Source organism: Anabrus simplex, chromosome 2 (genome assembly GCF_040414725.1).
Source record: "Anabrus simplex isolate iqAnaSimp1 chromosome 2, ASM4041472v1, whole genome shotgun sequence".
NCBI lineage: Eukaryota > Metazoa > Arthropoda > Insecta > Orthoptera > Tettigoniidae > Anabrus > Anabrus simplex.
This window is the reverse complement of record NC_090266.1, coordinates 269,580,090-269,597,779: the sequence shown is the minus strand read 5'-3', so window position 1 is coordinate 269,597,779 and position 17,690 is coordinate 269,580,090. Positions and strand designations below refer to the sequence as shown.

Here is a 17,690-nt window from a genome sequence, read left to right as displayed (position 1 = left end):
TGTCCATCTCGTTCCATTAGGGGCCGGTGACCTTCGATGTTAGGCCCCTTAAAACAACAAGCATCATCACCATCATCAAATTCGTTCATTAATTTAATTTATTAACGATGGATTAACTTTTGTTTTTATAAAAATGAAGGACTGGTGCGGAATAAAACAATGTCGTTTACCTTGGCCTACCTTTAGATATTCCACAATAAATAAATAGGAAACTTATTTTTCGAATTAACCTCTGATGTTGGTATATAAAAATTCACTTTGTGGTGTATTAGAGTTTAGATATCAAATATACTAGCTTATATACCTGCGTGACAGATTATGTCGTGGTAGCCACAGGACCTTTCCGTGATGGTGGTGATTACTGTTTTGTGAGAAAGTAGAACTGCGCCACCATCTCCCTTAAAACTAATCAGAAAAGAAGTCGAATAGGCCCGACTCTCTTTTTGGGGAAAGAAGGAAAAGGACGTGGAAATGTAAGACTGCCTGGGCTTGGAAAAGATCGTACCGTGAGGGTCGGAAGAGAAAAAGAATTGACCAAGAGAGGCAGGGTAGGAAATAGAATATATTTATTTATCAATACAGAATTGTATGTTACCAAAAACATGACATGACTTCTTGTTCTCCTACAGACACACCCAGGTGACGATTCTATGTTGACTTTCCCTTTGCTTTCTCTACATATAACCATTTGCCTTATTAGTAACTGCTAAATCCATTACCGCACACAACAGTAAATACTTATGCCGGGAAGTTTTGATATAGAATTATGTTTGTGTCTGAAGGAATTAGTCTCTGAATAATGCCCGCGAGAGAAAAATGTTGATCTGCGTGGAGCGAGCAGGAGCTCAGGCAAGTTAACGGGGATACCCTAAGATTAAACTAATGAGGCCCATCGCCTGCTGCAGTGACCGCAAATGTCCTGTAACAACTGGGGAATTTCTGTGAGTGGGCACAAGTTTATGTCATTGACCGCAAATGCCCGTGATTTTGTGATGACCGCAAATGTCGGGACACCGACGGCGTGACTGTGGTCGTACGGGTGCCGTCGCTGCTACTCCGCCTCCGTTGCCCTCTTGGATGCACATCTACATCATCTCCTGCTCCGCTCCTTCTACTTCAAGAACACCTTCCGGTGGAAATGTACACTAACGTAAATAATAAAAGTCTGTAAAGGTAACACGGCCCTGATCTTATAGTTGGTACGATCTCCTGTGCCGAGTTCATGTCTTGTAATGGGGAACCCTGAATTGGTAGTCATTACACCAGTACTTAGACATTAAGTGTCCAATTCAGCTTTGTGTTTGCTGTTGTAGTGTACCCACAATTTCATACGCCTCCACGCACTTTTTGACATTTTTGGAGCGTGCCTGATGTGATGATTTGAAATGCGTCCTCAACTGCTTTGCATAATTCTTCATTTGTAGCATAATGACATTCAGATACATAGGACTTGATGAATCAGCATGCGCGCGTGTGTCATGGGGGGGGGGGGAGTGGGTGGTTGGGTGGGTGAGCAAACCCTTGCCCTTTTCTTCATAGCGAGTTTTTACGGCTGGATGCCCTTCCTGACATCAGTTCATCTGAATGACATCTCCATCCTACGGACGAATCCCCATCAACAGCGTCATATGCCTTCACTCCATAAGAACACTACCGGGGGGTGGGGGTGGAATTAAATCCAGGCTTTTGGTACGCAATCGAGCGATTCGAAATTGTATACCACTTCCTCTCGTACCTTGCCGGGCAACATTCTGATGGGGTTTTTTCACCAACGGTACTCGAACCGGCTAACCACGGTGCCAGCCCGTATATAATTGACGCTTTACTATCACGGCTACTAGGTGGGCACGCAATAAAGCTCGTGCAGGACATAATCCCGGCACCTCGCTGTCTCCGGAAACCATAAAAATGTGGTTAACGGGACGTAAAACCAATGAATCTGGCGATGGCTGGACATATAGGATCTATTCTAACTCAATGGAAATTGTTTATTTAAGAACTCGCACTCTTGAAGAGCAAGGTGAGCATGTTGCCCATCAGGCTGTAGCCATTGAAGTTCCTTTAATCCCCCGTCTTCAAGGAGTGGAATGAAACATATTTTTTAACGTGCGTTAATGTGTTTCTTCGTGTACAGGCCCATCAACGAATATGGTTCAGACAAATGTTTTGATGTCATCAAAGTCCTTACTGTTACATGTGATGGGTTCCTCTCGAACTGAAATGAGTAAGGAGTGTTCTCTTTCGGCAAAAGATAGTATTTTGGTTGCGTGAAGTCTTGAAAATCGCATTTTCACATGAAAATATCTCCTCTGCTCGGGGCACTGAGATCCCGATCCGATAACTCATTGTCGAATGTTGGGTGAAACGGCCTGACTTATCGAACTTTCTTCTTGCGATCTTTCATTGTTCTCCTTGGTCATAACCACGTTTTAATGTCGATTTCGCAGCAGATTGTTTAGCCGGAGGAGCAATTGCGGCACATGTTTGTAATCGTGTCTTCTCTTCCACCTCGCGCGCGGCCTGTCTTGAACACTGCCTACAGCAAAGGCGACATTTCTCCCGATCGAGCTTTGTCGCTTTTAAAGTGAAACTTACTAAACCTTTCCAGAAATTCTTCCATTAGTTATGTCTGTCTATTCTATGTGTTGTCATTTGTGCACTCAAACACGTACTACTGACCACTCCTCAATAGAGTAACTATTATGGCTTAGCCTGGTATGAATGAACACTGAAATTTGATTTGACTGCATTACTCTTGCACTTCCTCGCTAGTAGTTATTATATCAACGCAATGACTACTTGAATTATATTGTCAGATATTGAAGTATTACTCAGTACGAAGGAATTCCACTTAGTACTGGGGATTATGGGGAATTCTCGACCATACTGTTCAACTGAAGCAACAAGGAGACGGTTTGCGGTTATATAGGACATCATCATTGCAGTCCTTGAATGAGAATCGTGTGTGGAATATTGGATTCGCCGATTCCGAGATAGAGAGAATGATTTAAAGACAAAAGTCTCGAAATTGATCGAAGAGCAACGCTGTGGGTAGCCTCAACTGCTGTGTCCACGTTACCGGTCCATGGAAGATCATTTACTATTAGCCCATAAAACCCTCCGACTGAAAAGAAATAATTGAACATGTCTGGGCAGAGATGGTGTGGAGTTGGTATCGCGAGCAAGAACAGAAATCAGTGGCCTTCCGGTGCCACGTTCAAGAGGTCGAGGCCATTCAAATATGACGATCCCTAGTCTCATCTCTCCCTGGGAGACTAAACGAAGTCCTGGACCTCGTGTTGACATTTTGTTTAAAATGGAGAAACCTGCGATTCTTTTATTCCATTTATGTTGGAAAATAAAACGTGTGAATTCCCTTACTGACTTCCTATAAACTTCCTATCCCCTTATACCGAGGCACTGTTCCCTTTTCTCAGATGTTCTTTGTCTAAAAATTTCCTGTCATGCTTGTTTCTAGGGTAGAATATCCTGGTTCTTTAGATGCTACATCATCCTTGCTGTTATTCAGGAGTTTTCTTTCTGCCTTTGTCATCTTTAATTATTTCTTCCTTTTCCACAAGCGTATACAAGCAGTTTGCACATGTTGTAATAATTCTTATATACTATATGAATAAATATACGCCTCACAAAATAAAATAAATGAAATAATTAACTGACATATCCGGAATTTCCGTGCCAGAGTTCAAAAAAATGGGTCCCTCGAATTTTGATAGAGAATGATACTTCTCTCTCCCAGAGCATGTACATAAAGGTGCGTACTGGTAGGTCTGCTTCGAGCCTTACCTAACCCTCTAAAAAAAAGATTAAACATGTAGGCACTGCTCCTTGGTTCCTCAGTAACTTCTCTACTAATTTAAAATAAACTATATTCTGACCCAACCACAATCTGTACATTAGCACTGAATCAACACCTAAAAAATATGAAATAGTAACACACTCAATAAATATTTCGATGGCTTTCTTTAAAAACATCGTAAGTCCGAATACTCTTCCTATCCTTTATATTCCTTAAGACTGGTCACGCCTCCCATTCTCATATTTATATGCAGTCCAAAAGAATAATTTTCCTTATGGCCATTTTCCTCTGCCAATTTGTAAAGGAAAATGAACCCTAAATATATTATACTGTAGGAGTGTGTAAATTGGCCATGCAATCAAAATCCCTACAATACGGTACGGTAAGGTCCATTTTCCTTTAGACATTAGCAAAGGAAAATGAACACAGCGAAAATTATTCTGATGGACTGCATACAAATATATGACCGGGAGGCGTGACCAGCCTTAAGGAATATAATGGGTAGGAAGAACATTTGGACATACGAGGTTTTAAAAGAAAGCCATCGATTTACAACTGCTGGAAGACTCCCTATGCACATTCAATAATCCTAGAACAAACAAAAACAGTGGGGAACGACAGCGAGGACTGGACTACTATTTGTAGTGAGCTCGATGACCAGTAGTTATAAAGCATAAATGTAGATAGATTATCCTTCACACTTTTTGTGTATCCACACAAATTGCCGGCCCTCACCATCAATACGTGGTCTATCACTTTGATACTGTAATTCTTTAAGCACTGATTCTAACACTTGATTTTAGAGACACTTTCGCTTGTATACACACGCTGTAGGTCTGTGCCTTGAAACCAAAGTTGCCATGAGATATACTAGATAAGTACACTAGCATAAGAGTTGTAGAACTATTAGGAAGTACGAGTAAACTACCACACGGCTCCGGTCGTCAATAATCAATCGTACACAGCAATAGTCATAGTAGGTAATGTTAGGAAATTACTAGGATCACGTCTTTCCGATGTATAGACTTCCTCATCCCCACTACGTCTCGATGTCAAAGCTAATTCAAACATGTCTGTTCAAGCATGAGCGAGGGATTTCCCGCGCTATGGTAACACGTGGTTATATCCCGACCACGCCCGAACTTATGACTTAAGGATATCCATGTCTCATGAGTTGGACTCTCCGTATGACTCACAAGCCGTTCTTGGGATATTTTCCAAACCTGGAAATAGCTGTGTGTTTCCCAACTGCCTGTACAAAACAAATTACTAATATCTAACATGGAGATCTTCCAGCTTCCCAGGCAGTTGGGAAACACAGCTATGTCCAGGTCTTGGAAAGGTATTTTATTTTGATAATGTTGATTGGACCAAGCTATTGGAGAATCTGAAGGTGATCGGGATCAGGTACCGAGAACGAAGAATTGTCTACAATTTGTATAAAAATCAGTCTGCAGTGATAAGAATGGAGGGCTTTGGAAGAGAAGCAGAAATCCAGAAAGGAGTGAGGCAAGGCTGCAGTTTGTCCCCCCTCCTTTTCAGTGTTTATATAGATCAGGCGGTAAACGAAATCAAAGAGGAATTTGGGAAGAGAATCACAATCCAAGGAGAGGAAATCAGAACATTGAGATTTGCTGGTATTATTTTATCTCAGACTGCAGATGATCTGGAGGAATTTCTGAATGGTATGGGCAGTCTTGGGTAAGGAGTACAAGATGAAAATAAGTCCAAACAAATGTAATGGAGTTCAGTCAAACGAAGTCAGGTGATGCAGGAAATATTAGATTAGTAAATGAAGTCTTATAGGAAACAAATGAATATTGTTTACTTGGGTGGTAAAATAACTAACGATGGCAGAAGTAAGGAAGACATACAATGCAGACAAGCACAAGTAAGGAAGGCCTTTCTTAAGAAGAAAAATTTGCTCACTGCGAACATCGATATAGGAATTAGAAAGATATTTTTGAAGACTTTCTTCTAGAGCGTGGTATTGTACGGAAGTGAAACATGGACGATAACTAGCCCAGAAAGAAAGAGGATAGAAGCTTTTGAAATGTTGTGTTACAGAAGAATGCTGAAGGTGAGATGGATAGATCGAATCACGAATAAAGAGATAATGAATTGAGTTGGTGAGAGGAGATCCATTTGGCTAAATTTAACGAGAAGAAGAGAATGATAGGACACATCTTAAGACACCCAGGACTTGTACAGTTGGTTTTTGAGGGAAGTGTAGGTGGATTGAACTGTAGGGGTAGATCAAGCTATGAATATGCCAAGCAGATTAGAACGGATGTAGGATGCAGCAGTTACGTAGAAATGAAAAGGTTAGCACAGGATAGGGTGCGTGGACAGCTGCATCAAACTAGTCTATGGACTGATGACTCATACAACAACGGTGTAATAAATGCAGTGCGGCGGTGTGATATGTACCGTCACAATGTCTAAAATACATATGATATTTGAATGCAAACATTCAAAGGGGAGGAGGATAAATGATTTCTTATACGTGCCGTTTCATTCACTTGATGCACTATCAACGTAACATTGATTCATTCAACCCCCCCTCTCTCTCTCTCTCTCTCTCTCTCGCTCTGTGTGTGTCGCTTGGTATGTTTTCCCGTCGTTCGGAATCGGAAGGTATTTGTATTATAAAACCCAGCTAATCCCTCCAAGTCACTATTTCTTCTGTGTAACAGTGTACTGATTACTCCACCTGTCATGCTTAAGTTATAGGTTTTGTTATACTCCAAGATACAAACTTTTCCTCAAACAAGCACAAATACTTGCAAAATATACTTGCATTTAAATCACTCGACACTTTGTAGCACATTGACACTGACGGAATATCACCATATCAATTATCTAAATGGTTTTTTTTTTTTATGAATAAGAAGAGGTTCACCATTTAGAGTTAGAAAAAAGTGTCCCCTAACCTCAGACTTATTCTCTAAATGATGTATGCACATTACTGTTTTATCATCGATTTCAAAATAGTCTTAATCCGCTTCTCTCTTAATGTGTGTGGGTCTTATTTTACAAGTTGCTTTAAGTCGCACCGACACAGATGGGTCTTATGGCGACGATGGGATAGGAAAGGTCTAGAAGTGGGAAGGAAGCGGCCGTGGCCTTAATTAAGGCACAGCCCCAGCATTTGCCTGGTGTGAAAATGCGTAAACCGCGGAAAACCGCTGTGTGTGTGTCATCGCCCTAACCGTCACGTGTTGCACAGTTACCTTGGCTCATATTTACTGTATTTATAATAGAGTTAGATTTTGCATTACACCATTGCCATGTGTTCACCGTCATAAACTGTACTTGCTGCACTGCTGTGCGTTGTTTCTAGTCGCTGAACCTGCTGTTGTTGCGTTATCTGGCCTGCTTGAGCTGTATGCGTTGTTTTGGCGTTTGAGGTTGTCATAACTCTTCTACGGAATGGATAAATTTGTATACACAAGATTGTAACGTATAGCACACATGTACTATATACAAAGCACCTCAGAAAGAAATACGTGGAAGAAGTCACTTAGTACTTGAAATTTCTGTCGTAGGGAGAAATAGTATACCCTTCCTGGAACTTAGCCTGTAATAATGTGTTGAGCAATACGACAGAACAGGCTGCCTAGTCGGAGCATTGAAGGCGTGCTCAGATCACTCCGAACGAAGTGGGTTCGGGTCTCTGTTAGGAATTCGAAAATTTACAAACGAGATTTCTAATTCTTTAGAGGCACGTGGCCATGATGTTCACTCAGCTACACCAAAAATTATTACCGGGTTAATTCCTTGGGGCAAAAGTGGCCGGGATAAGGTCAATCACTCTATCCCACTAACAAGGGGCACTCTTGACATCCAATGCTCTGAACCGCACGAAATCATGCTTAGAATTTAGATCGTTCATCACAGTAGCAGTGGTCTAAGTCATTCCCTTGCAAAACGGTGTTTTGTACCACAAGAGACCTCTGAATAATCATCTATTCATGTCCTAAGAGGATACCTTTTGTGTTAAGCAAGGAAACACATGTATAACATGAGGAAAAATACACAAGTCAGTGCCGTGAGTACCTTGTTGTATTTTCAATAAACTGTGTCAAACAGCCTGTGCTTATAGTAATTATAATACGTAAAATATATTTGTTCCGCTGCCCTGATAATGCGGCTGCTATTAGTCTTCAAAGTCCATATGTGGGATGCCAATGAAGTGGTTAAATCAAGGTGGAAGAGTGCAGTATGCTCATCTCACTAAAGCCTCATATTTACATTCACCATCACTTGGCATTCAAGCAGTCCGATATCAAAAGCCTCACTAATCATTTTCCATACGATGATATGGGTATGTCAGCGTCAGAACCTGTTTTTGCCAAGCATATTGCGACATAGGCTTGTTCTTCGGTGCAGAAACTTGATTATATATCACGGAGTGAATTCTAATGACGAAAAATATCGATCATATAGCTTTACCACATGGTATCTTACAAAATCAGCGATCCTTCTCATGTAAAGCATATATTGCTGGAAGAGTTGCACGTGAAGTGGTTGGTAAGATTTTGTTGTTTACGGTGGCAATATCTGAAGTATATCATCTTTGTTTCATCAATTGTATGGCTGTCTGTGAAATTACGTACAGACAACATACACGCAGTAGTATTGTCTCCTCTGTGAGATAGTTTTGACATTGAAGAAACGTCAAAATGAAATTAACTTTGGTCAGTGTGCCAAACATGTCCTTTGCCCATTCTCCCCTATGTTATTTTTTATGCGCGTGTGCTCCCATTAACCACCATATTATTCCCCTCATTTCCGTTTTTGTTATACGAGGATTGGGGCAAAAGTCATTGCAACTATTGTTTTTCTTATAGGTATGTGAACAGATCACAAACGTATATGTGTCGTGTGGAAGTTTTGCTGGCGTAGTGTGTATCAAGAGCAACAGATGGCTCTGTGATAGCTGGTAGTAGCGCAGCGAGGGCTGTGAAATCAGTCAGTTGGTGAGTGTCGTGCGAGATGGACGTAACCCGTGTTGAGCAGCGCGCTTACATCAAAACAGCCGTTCTCTGAGGGAGAAATGCGATGGAATGTCACAGTGAATTAGTGGAAGCCGTTGGAAATAATGCCCTACCATACCGTACAGTAGCACGGTGGATAGGAAAGTTTCAGCAAGGACGTGTGTCAACCAGTGGTGAGCAACGTTCGGGACGACCTGTCAGTGTGCGGACCGACGTGGCACGTGCCGTCATCGAGCAGCTCCTGGATGAAGACAGACGATGGACGCTACTGGAGTTAGAGAGGGCAAGTGGCATCGAGAAACGCACCGTCCACAGGATATTGCGTAATGAGCTGCAACTGCGCAAAATCGCATCGCGGTGGGTACCCCATGCACTGACGGAAGTTCAAAGGTGGGTGCGCTATGCAGGATGCTCCGACCACCTTGCACGCTGGCAACAGGACGGCGATCAATTCTTGTCACGAATAATCGCCATCGATGAATTTCGGGCCAGGGCATACGAACCAGAACTGAAACGTCAGTCCGCGGAGTGGCGCCATGCTGGATCACCAAGGAGACAGATGGTCCGTCAGAATCCTTCGTCAGTCAAATTGGTGGTGATCGTCACGTATGACGTCAGGGGTGTCATTGTTTGCCACTTTGTTCCACATGGCAGAACAGTGACCGCAGAGTACTACAGGGACTTCCTGGTTTGACAGGTACGACGTGGCGTTCGGGAGAAACGTCCGGATCTTGTGGACAGTGCAATAATGCTGCACAACAATGCAAAACCACATAAAGCTGAGTGTGTAGGGCAGCTACTGCGACGTTGGGGATGGGAAGAATTGGAGCATTCACCGTACTCTCCCGACATTTCGACCTGTGACTTTGATCTCATTCGAAAGATTAAGGAACCACTACGTGGTAGGCGGTTTGCAACACGAGAGGACATTGCTAATACTGTGCGCCAGCAGGTGACCCGATTCACACACGGTACGGCAAATGCTGAGGCAGATGGTATTCAGCGCCTCCCACATCGTTGGCAGCGTGTGGTGTCAGTAGCAAGGGACTACTTTGAGGGTCTTTAGGCCCATGTTTGTCATGTCAACTTTATGTGTACTGTGTTGTCATTATTTTGCACTGGGAAGGCCATATTACCCTGTATACTACCGTAATAAATTAGTGTGTTACGATCTTTCAGTGCTATTCATTGTCCACACATGCAGTTAACACCTTGTCCTTTCGTCTGTATATGTCACATTTTCGAACCGGACTGGTATCTTCAAGAAAAAATATAGTTGCCGTGACTTTCGCCCATCCCTCGTGTTATCTACAATTGTCCTCATTCTCCCAATTACATTACTAAATTCCTCTAGTGACATCTTTTTACACCGTGAAGTAATCTGTTGTTTTACAATATCCTTAGCTCTTTGAACCATGTTTTTACATAGTCTTTGCTGCCCTATGTAATCCCTTTCCCAATAATATTGTTACGAATAAAACTCCATCTGTTTCATTACTCTTAATTTATTTCAGGATGGCCTAATAAATGCACACACACATATTTAAACACACGCAGTTCTAACCAGTTATGGATGGCCACACTAATTACCACTCTATTTACACATCTCTCTACCTTATGGCGCGGCAAGGATACAGCCCGTTCCTTTACGTGGGACGCTAATCCTTACTTTCACTTTCCCAAAGTCCAGTCACCTGCTACAGCCGCTGTGCATAGACCGCTGGACTTGAACATAGTGCCACTGGCTATACACCACACGACGACTGTTCGTTGGTTTGGCTTCACAGATGTACTTCACACAGTCCCATGCAATGAACGACTAAACAGCTCGACAGTATTCAACAGCAGGATGATACTCACGGCAGCGAACATTAACACAGGTCCATATATCCTTGCACTCGCGATAGCGCGTTTCCTCGCTGGCTCACGGCGATCCTCAGTCCACAGAATCACCCAGTACAGTCTTTCGTTCTGTCGCCTCCAGCTACACACTCACTGGTCTCTCCGACACCACAACAACAGCTCCTCGTTCAGACCTCGTTGGGACACTGGCGACAGCCAACACCTCTGTCGCCCTCAGCCCAGCCACTGAAACCCAACTCACTGAGTGTCACACTGACTCCCCGACGGAGTCCAACTCTGACTCCGAGTCCAACACTCACTCCAAGTCCAACTCTGACTTGACTGTCCGCGGCTAGCCTCCCTTTTTATAGCTCGCGTGATTTGGCCCAGAAATTTCGCGATGTCATTAGAGGCAGAACATTCCCGTTGAATCTCCAAGGAACTCATTGGTAAGCCGGCCGCCCGAGAACAATACACGGAAAGGCTGGCCCCACCCCACGGGCCGGCTGGGACATTCCAGGTCGTCTGAGTCACCAGCTCCTTTCTGGAAGTACCGGAAGGAGCTACCACGGGGGTGGCACGTAACAATGTCACATTCCTGCAGTTTCCAAAATGTCCCTTGTGGTCTTTTCCTGCCTCACTTATTTAAAAAATGAAAAATATAAAAATTAATATTCATTAAATAAAATACTCATCCGTCGGACTATGTACTCACACTTTGTTCTTACCTGTTTACTTACACATAAAATATTTGATGGTCGCCAGCTACAGCTCAATGCAGCAGTAAGAGAAAGAGAGTCTTGAATATCTCTGGGGTGTGGGGTAATAAGGTTACTTTTGACAACATACCATATAGGTTCTGGGAAAAGGAGATTTTCATTTGGTTTCCCCATTAAATTTTGAGGTTATCTGATTCCACTATTGAAATAAAAGGATAATTTGATAGAACAAAATATATTCTTTCAATTATTTCACAAAATCATAAGAACTGCTGCGATAAAAACAGATCAGAATATAAAAGTGACATTACAACTGAAAGAAACTAGGCATTAATTTGAATTCCTCGTGATCGGACATTATAAAGTTATACAGGAAATGTATCCCTCACTGGTTCACTTGGCTCTACCTTCAACACTTTGAGTGTAATTACGACGTATCCCTTTGAATTGGTGTCTGCTGTAGGTGTATGAAGCCTAATTTGGTGATGTATACTTTTGTTTCACTGACGACTAAGTATCCATGTCACTGCTGCTTCTCCATCCAGATGACTGACTACTATCATCTCAGTACAACACTCCTTGTTAAGTGTCTCCACTCATATGACTTCATGGCAAGTCTCTCCTTCCATATGACTTCATGGCAAGTCTCTCCCTCCAACTCAACTGACCGACTGAGGTCTCACCTTCCGATTGCCTATCTCACAGTTCACCATCCATTTGACTGAAGCTATAAGACGCTGGTCCAAGTATATATAGCCTTAGATGACACACCCACGCAAACTCCAGAAATAACTATAATATTACTCCCACCCGGCTCCAAATGTTACATACAATGGTGAAATTGCCTGGGGCGGCAGTAGGTTTCTCCAAAAACAGAGTTCATCGCTAAATGCACTCGATGACAGAGCAATGACTCGGCAGTTACGCTAACAATATTGCACAATGTTGTAATGTCACAAGTTAATACACACAATACATCCACATCTAATATCATACTGCAACTCTCACTGTACATGGTTTTAGTGTTAAACTACACACACATACACACACACACACTCACACGCGCCCGCGCGCACACACACACACATATTGCGACGTAAAGCCCCTAGCAAAAGAAAACTCATTTGGTGTTGGTAGGCTATCTGTAACACTTCGCCACCTGATCCCAGTACTTATCTTATTAACAATATTGACTATAATCACGCAAGCGTTAATCATTACAGAATTGAATTGAACAATGAAAATAGTTACAATAATAATAATAATAATAATAATAATACAGATATAATCTTGTAACGGGATTTGAACCGGTACACCCTTACCCCACCCATGCAGAATCCTTGGTTCTGATATTTCATTTACCGGGCGAGTTGGCCGTGCGCGTAGAGGCGCGCGCCTGTGAAGCTTGCATCCGGGATATAGTAGGTTCGAATCCCACTATCGGCAGCCCTGAAGATTATTTTCCGTGGTTTCCCATTTTCACACCAGGCAAATGCTGGGGCTGTACCTTAATTAAGGCCACGGCCGCTTCCTTCCAACTCCTAGGCCTTTCCTATCCCATCGTCGCCATAACACCTATCTGTGTCGGTGCGACGTAAAGCCCCTAGCAAACAAATATTCATTTGGTGTTGGTAGGCTATCTGTAACACTTCGCCACCTGATCCCAGTACTTATCTTATTAACAATATATCCCTGTAAACTGATATCATTGCTCATTATTCTTACTCTACAGTTGGCAGTGCAGCGGGGTAATCCCATTATAATTTAGCAAATTTACTTGTGATTACCTCAAGTGTAGACAATTTTTTTTCAACTCCCCAGATCGCTTCTCCGTACAATACCTTTGATTTAACTACTGTATTAAATACATTTTTATTCAGCCTGTAATCACTGTTTTGCATCTTTTTTCTAACATGTTAATAGCGGACAGTACACTCATACCCTTCAGTTTTGTTCTTTTTATTTGTTCTCACCCTTTTCCATTTCCGCTTATTATCATATTCAGACACTCTATTTTCTTAACAACTTCTAATTTTTCCGCTCCCATCCACCATTCTTCATTCTTTGTTCATTTATAGCCTTTTTAACATACCATATCTGAAGTACTTATTTGATTATTGTTTGGTTGAAGGAGCTATACCAAATGAATGGAGAGTTGCTATAGTAGCCCCTGTGTATAAAGGAAACGGTGATAGACATAAGGCTGAAAATTACAGGCCAGTAAGTTTGACATGCGTTGCATATAAGCTTTGGGAAGGCATTCTTTCTGATTATATTAGACATGTTCGCGAAATTAATAACTGGTTCGATAGAAGGCAGTTCGGTTTTAGGAAAGGTTATTCCACTGAAGCCCAACTTGTAGGATTCCAGCAAGATATAGCAGATATCTTGGATTCGTGAGGTCAAATGGACTGTATCGCGATTGACCTGTCTAAAGCATTTGGTAGGGTAGATCATGGGAGACTACTGGCAAAAATGAGTGCAATTGAACTAGACAAAAGAGTGACTGAATGGGTTGCTATATTTCTAGAAAATAGATCTCAGATAATTAGAGTAGGCGAAGCTTTATCTGACCCTGTAATAATTAAGAAGGAATTTTCTCAAGGCAGTATTTTTGGACCTTTATGTTTTTTTACATATATAAATGATATGAGTAAAGGAGTGGAGTCAGAGATAAGGCTTTTTGCGGACGATGTTATTCTATATAGAGTAATAAATAAGTTATAAGATTTTGAGCAACTGCGACGTGATCTCGATAATGTTGTGAGATGGACAGCAGGCAATGGTATGTTGATAAACGGGGTTAAAAATCAGGTTGTGAGTTTCACAAATAGGAAAAGTCCTCCGAGTTTTAATTACTGCGTTGATGGGGTGAAAGTTCCTTTTGGGGATCATTGTAAGTATCTAGGTGTTAATATAAGGAAAGATCTTCATTAGGGTAATCACATAAAAGGGATTGTAATGAAAGGGTACAGATCTCTGCACATGGTTATGAGGGTGTTTAGGAGTTGTAGTAAGGATGTAAAGGAGAGGGCATATAAGTCTCTGGTAAGACCCCAACTAGAGTATGGTTCCAGTGTATGGGACCCTCACCAGGATTACCTGATTCAAGAACTGGAAAAAATCCAAAGAAACGCAGCTCGATTTGTTCTGGGTGATTTCCGACAAAAGAGTAGCGTTACGAAAATGTTGCAAAGTTTGGGGTGGGAAGAATTGGGAGAAAGAAGACGAGCTGCTCGACTAAGTGGTATGTTCCGGGCTGTCGGCGGAGAGAAGGCGTGGCATGACATTAGTAGACGAATAAGTTAGAGTGGCGTTTTTAAAAGTAGGAAAGATGACAATATGAAGATAAAGTTGGAATTCAAGAGGACTAATCGGGGCAAATATTCATTTATAGGAAGGGGAGTTAGGGATTGAAATAACTTACCAAGGGAGATGTTTAATAAATTTCCAATTTCTTTGGAATCATTTAGGAAAAGGCTAGGAAAACAACAGATAAGGAATCTGCCACCTGGGCGACTGCCATAAATGCAGGTCAGTATTGATTGATATTGATTGATATTGATCATCTTATGTGACATCTGTGAATAATTTGCCATCACTTCCACAACAGCCCTTCCATTCGGAGAGTCAAATGCTTTTTCCAAATCAATAGTAGTGATGTACAATCCCCCTCTTCTCCTTTTTAACATATGTATCCATTATTGATCTCACCACAAATATATAGTCAGATATTCTCATCCCTTCTCTGAAGCCCGACTGGAGTCTCTCCAACATCAAGCCGCCGTCCGCCCATTTCATAATCCTTTTTGCCGGCACCCCTGTGTATATTTTACTTAATCGTTATGCCTCTATAACTATTTGGGTTTGACTACTCTCCTTTCTTCTTTTAAATTGGGCAAATCACTCCCTCTTGCCAAGATTTCGGAAATTCTCCCCTTCAAATATTTTATTAAACAATTTAACAATGCTTCCTCCGTTATACATCAGTACACTTCTTCCACATACTCTTGTGTTTGCCGACGTATATTCTTATCTTCTTTTATGTCCTTACGCGTGACGAATGTAGTAATATGCCTTAATGAAGTGCCATATTCAGCCTTAAGATTTTCCATAACTGTAATAAAAGTTTTGACATTGTGCAGGCCAGGCATTTCAGACGCTTCTAATGCCCACGTTTGCAATGTGCCAATAGTGAACCGTAGATCCTGACGCAAGTCCGGTTGTATAAATGAAAAAGTGTTTTCATGTATTATAGGCCAGGTTATATATTTAAGTTAAACAAGTGTGTATAGCTCTTGTTTTATAGGATAGGCCATGTTTTCAAAAACCCTTGACACTCTCGTGCAGTTGTTAGGGTGCGAATTCCTTTGCCGACGAAGGTTATTTTAAGTGTGAAATTTTGTCAGTATTGGCAATTTTCACTCGTAGAAGGTGCAAGTTTACTATGCTACTTTAAGATCCATGATACTTTTTTTCCAGTCTTAGGGCCAAATAATAATTAAAACTACCCTACCGCAGACCCTACACTGTCACTCATGTTCAGGTATCCTGCTCACTGTGGTGTACACAGTAAAGATGCTGTATGGAACAGCAACAGTTTTTTTTTGCTAGGGGCTTTACGTCGCACCGACACAGATAGGTCTTATGACGACGATCGGATAGGAAAGGCCTAGGAGTTGGAAGGAAGCGGCCGTGGCCTTAATTAAGGTACAGCCCCAGCATTTGCCTGGTGTGAAAATGGGAAACCACGGAAAACCATCTTCAGGGCTGCCGATAGTGGGATTCGAACCTACTATCTCCCGGATGCAAGCTCACAGCCGCGCGCCTCTATGCGCACGGCCAGCTCGCCCGGTAACAGCAACAGTAAGAACGAAATTTTGGTTTATGGTACGTATATTTTCATATCAGTGTGTCGCATGAAAATAATGTTATCGCTGATCAGTGAGCTGACTCTTTTCATATTTTGAGCTAGATATTATATTTCGATGGTAGTGCTTACAAAAACTCCTTTCATTGGTGTACAGCAAGCCGAGAATACAATGATGCCGGCATACACTGACATGCCAGAAAACATCGGATAGGGATGTAGTATCATGTGGGCCTTCCTTTAACCTTGCGAAGTGCATTATCACGTCATGGTTTCGATTCCACAAGTAAACGAAATACACGTGGAGGTATGTTGACGGAAGGCTACTTACAGCTCCCTGTTATTTGTTGGTGCAGGATCTTGGGTTGAATGACCCTCACCGCCACGTCTCATGAATGCTCGATAAGGTCCGTATCGGGTGGATGAGGTAGCTACAGCATTCTTTGAAACTCTCCAGAATTCTCCTCGAACCAATTCTAGACAACGTGATCCCGATGACACGGTGCATTATCCTGCTGAAACATCCCATCGTTGTTATGGTACATTAACTACAAGGGTTAACAAGGGTAGTCTGGTGGATCTCCCGCTCCCATATCCACGGACGCTGAAAAACGCTGCACTGATCTGCTAGGTATACATCTGTTATCGCGGTCAGTTCTAGCCAGTGGTCACCAAGCAGTTCAGTGTAGTGCTCACTGGTCAGCGAAGAGCGAGGCCACTGTATGCCATGCGAACACACTCTACACCATTACGAAGCCACTACCAGCCTGTACGGTCCCTTGCTGACAACTGGAGTCAATGACTTTATGGGCCTGCGCCACACCAGGAACCCTAACACCAGCTCGAAACAACTGGAACCGTAACTCATCGGACCAAGCCACATGTCGCCAGTACAGTACGCGAACCTTTTCTTGATACCTGGGCTCCCTAATGCTGAATCAGTAGACCTCGGTTATCTTCGAGATTCGTATTGGCAACCTTTGATACACAAACTATGAATCGCCCATGCATTGCCGTGAAACATCTGGCGTACACTTTACGTACTAGTACTGTTGTTGTTTACACAGTAAAGCCAAACTATAGAATTCATGCTAGGAACAAGACTAGCATCGAGAAGTGTTATATAAGGTGTGTGACACTGTTGTTGGCTTAAGATAATAAAGGTTTAGAAAATTCATATCGATCGATCATATTATCGATTGAATTCAGATTTCATTTCCATTCTGTTGGCAGTATAACCGGACCCGAGAGAGCTCCCTTTTTACTCCTCACCTCCGTAAAACTTGGTATCAAGAAAAGGTTCGCGTACTGTACTCCATGGTCCAGTTAGCACGTCACGCGCCCAAGTGAGACGCTGTGCCTGGTGTCTTGTTGTTAACAAGGGTAGTCTGTTGGGCCTTCTTCTCCCATATCCCGCGAAAGCTGAAGAACGCTGCACTGAT

General features: G+C 42.3%; 1 protein-coding gene across 2 annotated transcripts in view; it reads left to right on the top strand.

Annotated features, from left to right (window-relative positions):
• Positions 1-17,690, top strand: part of LOC136864045 (oxysterol-binding protein-related protein 9) — an 830,446-nt gene that overhangs the window by 355,593 nt on the left and 457,163 nt on the right. The window lies entirely within an intron of this gene.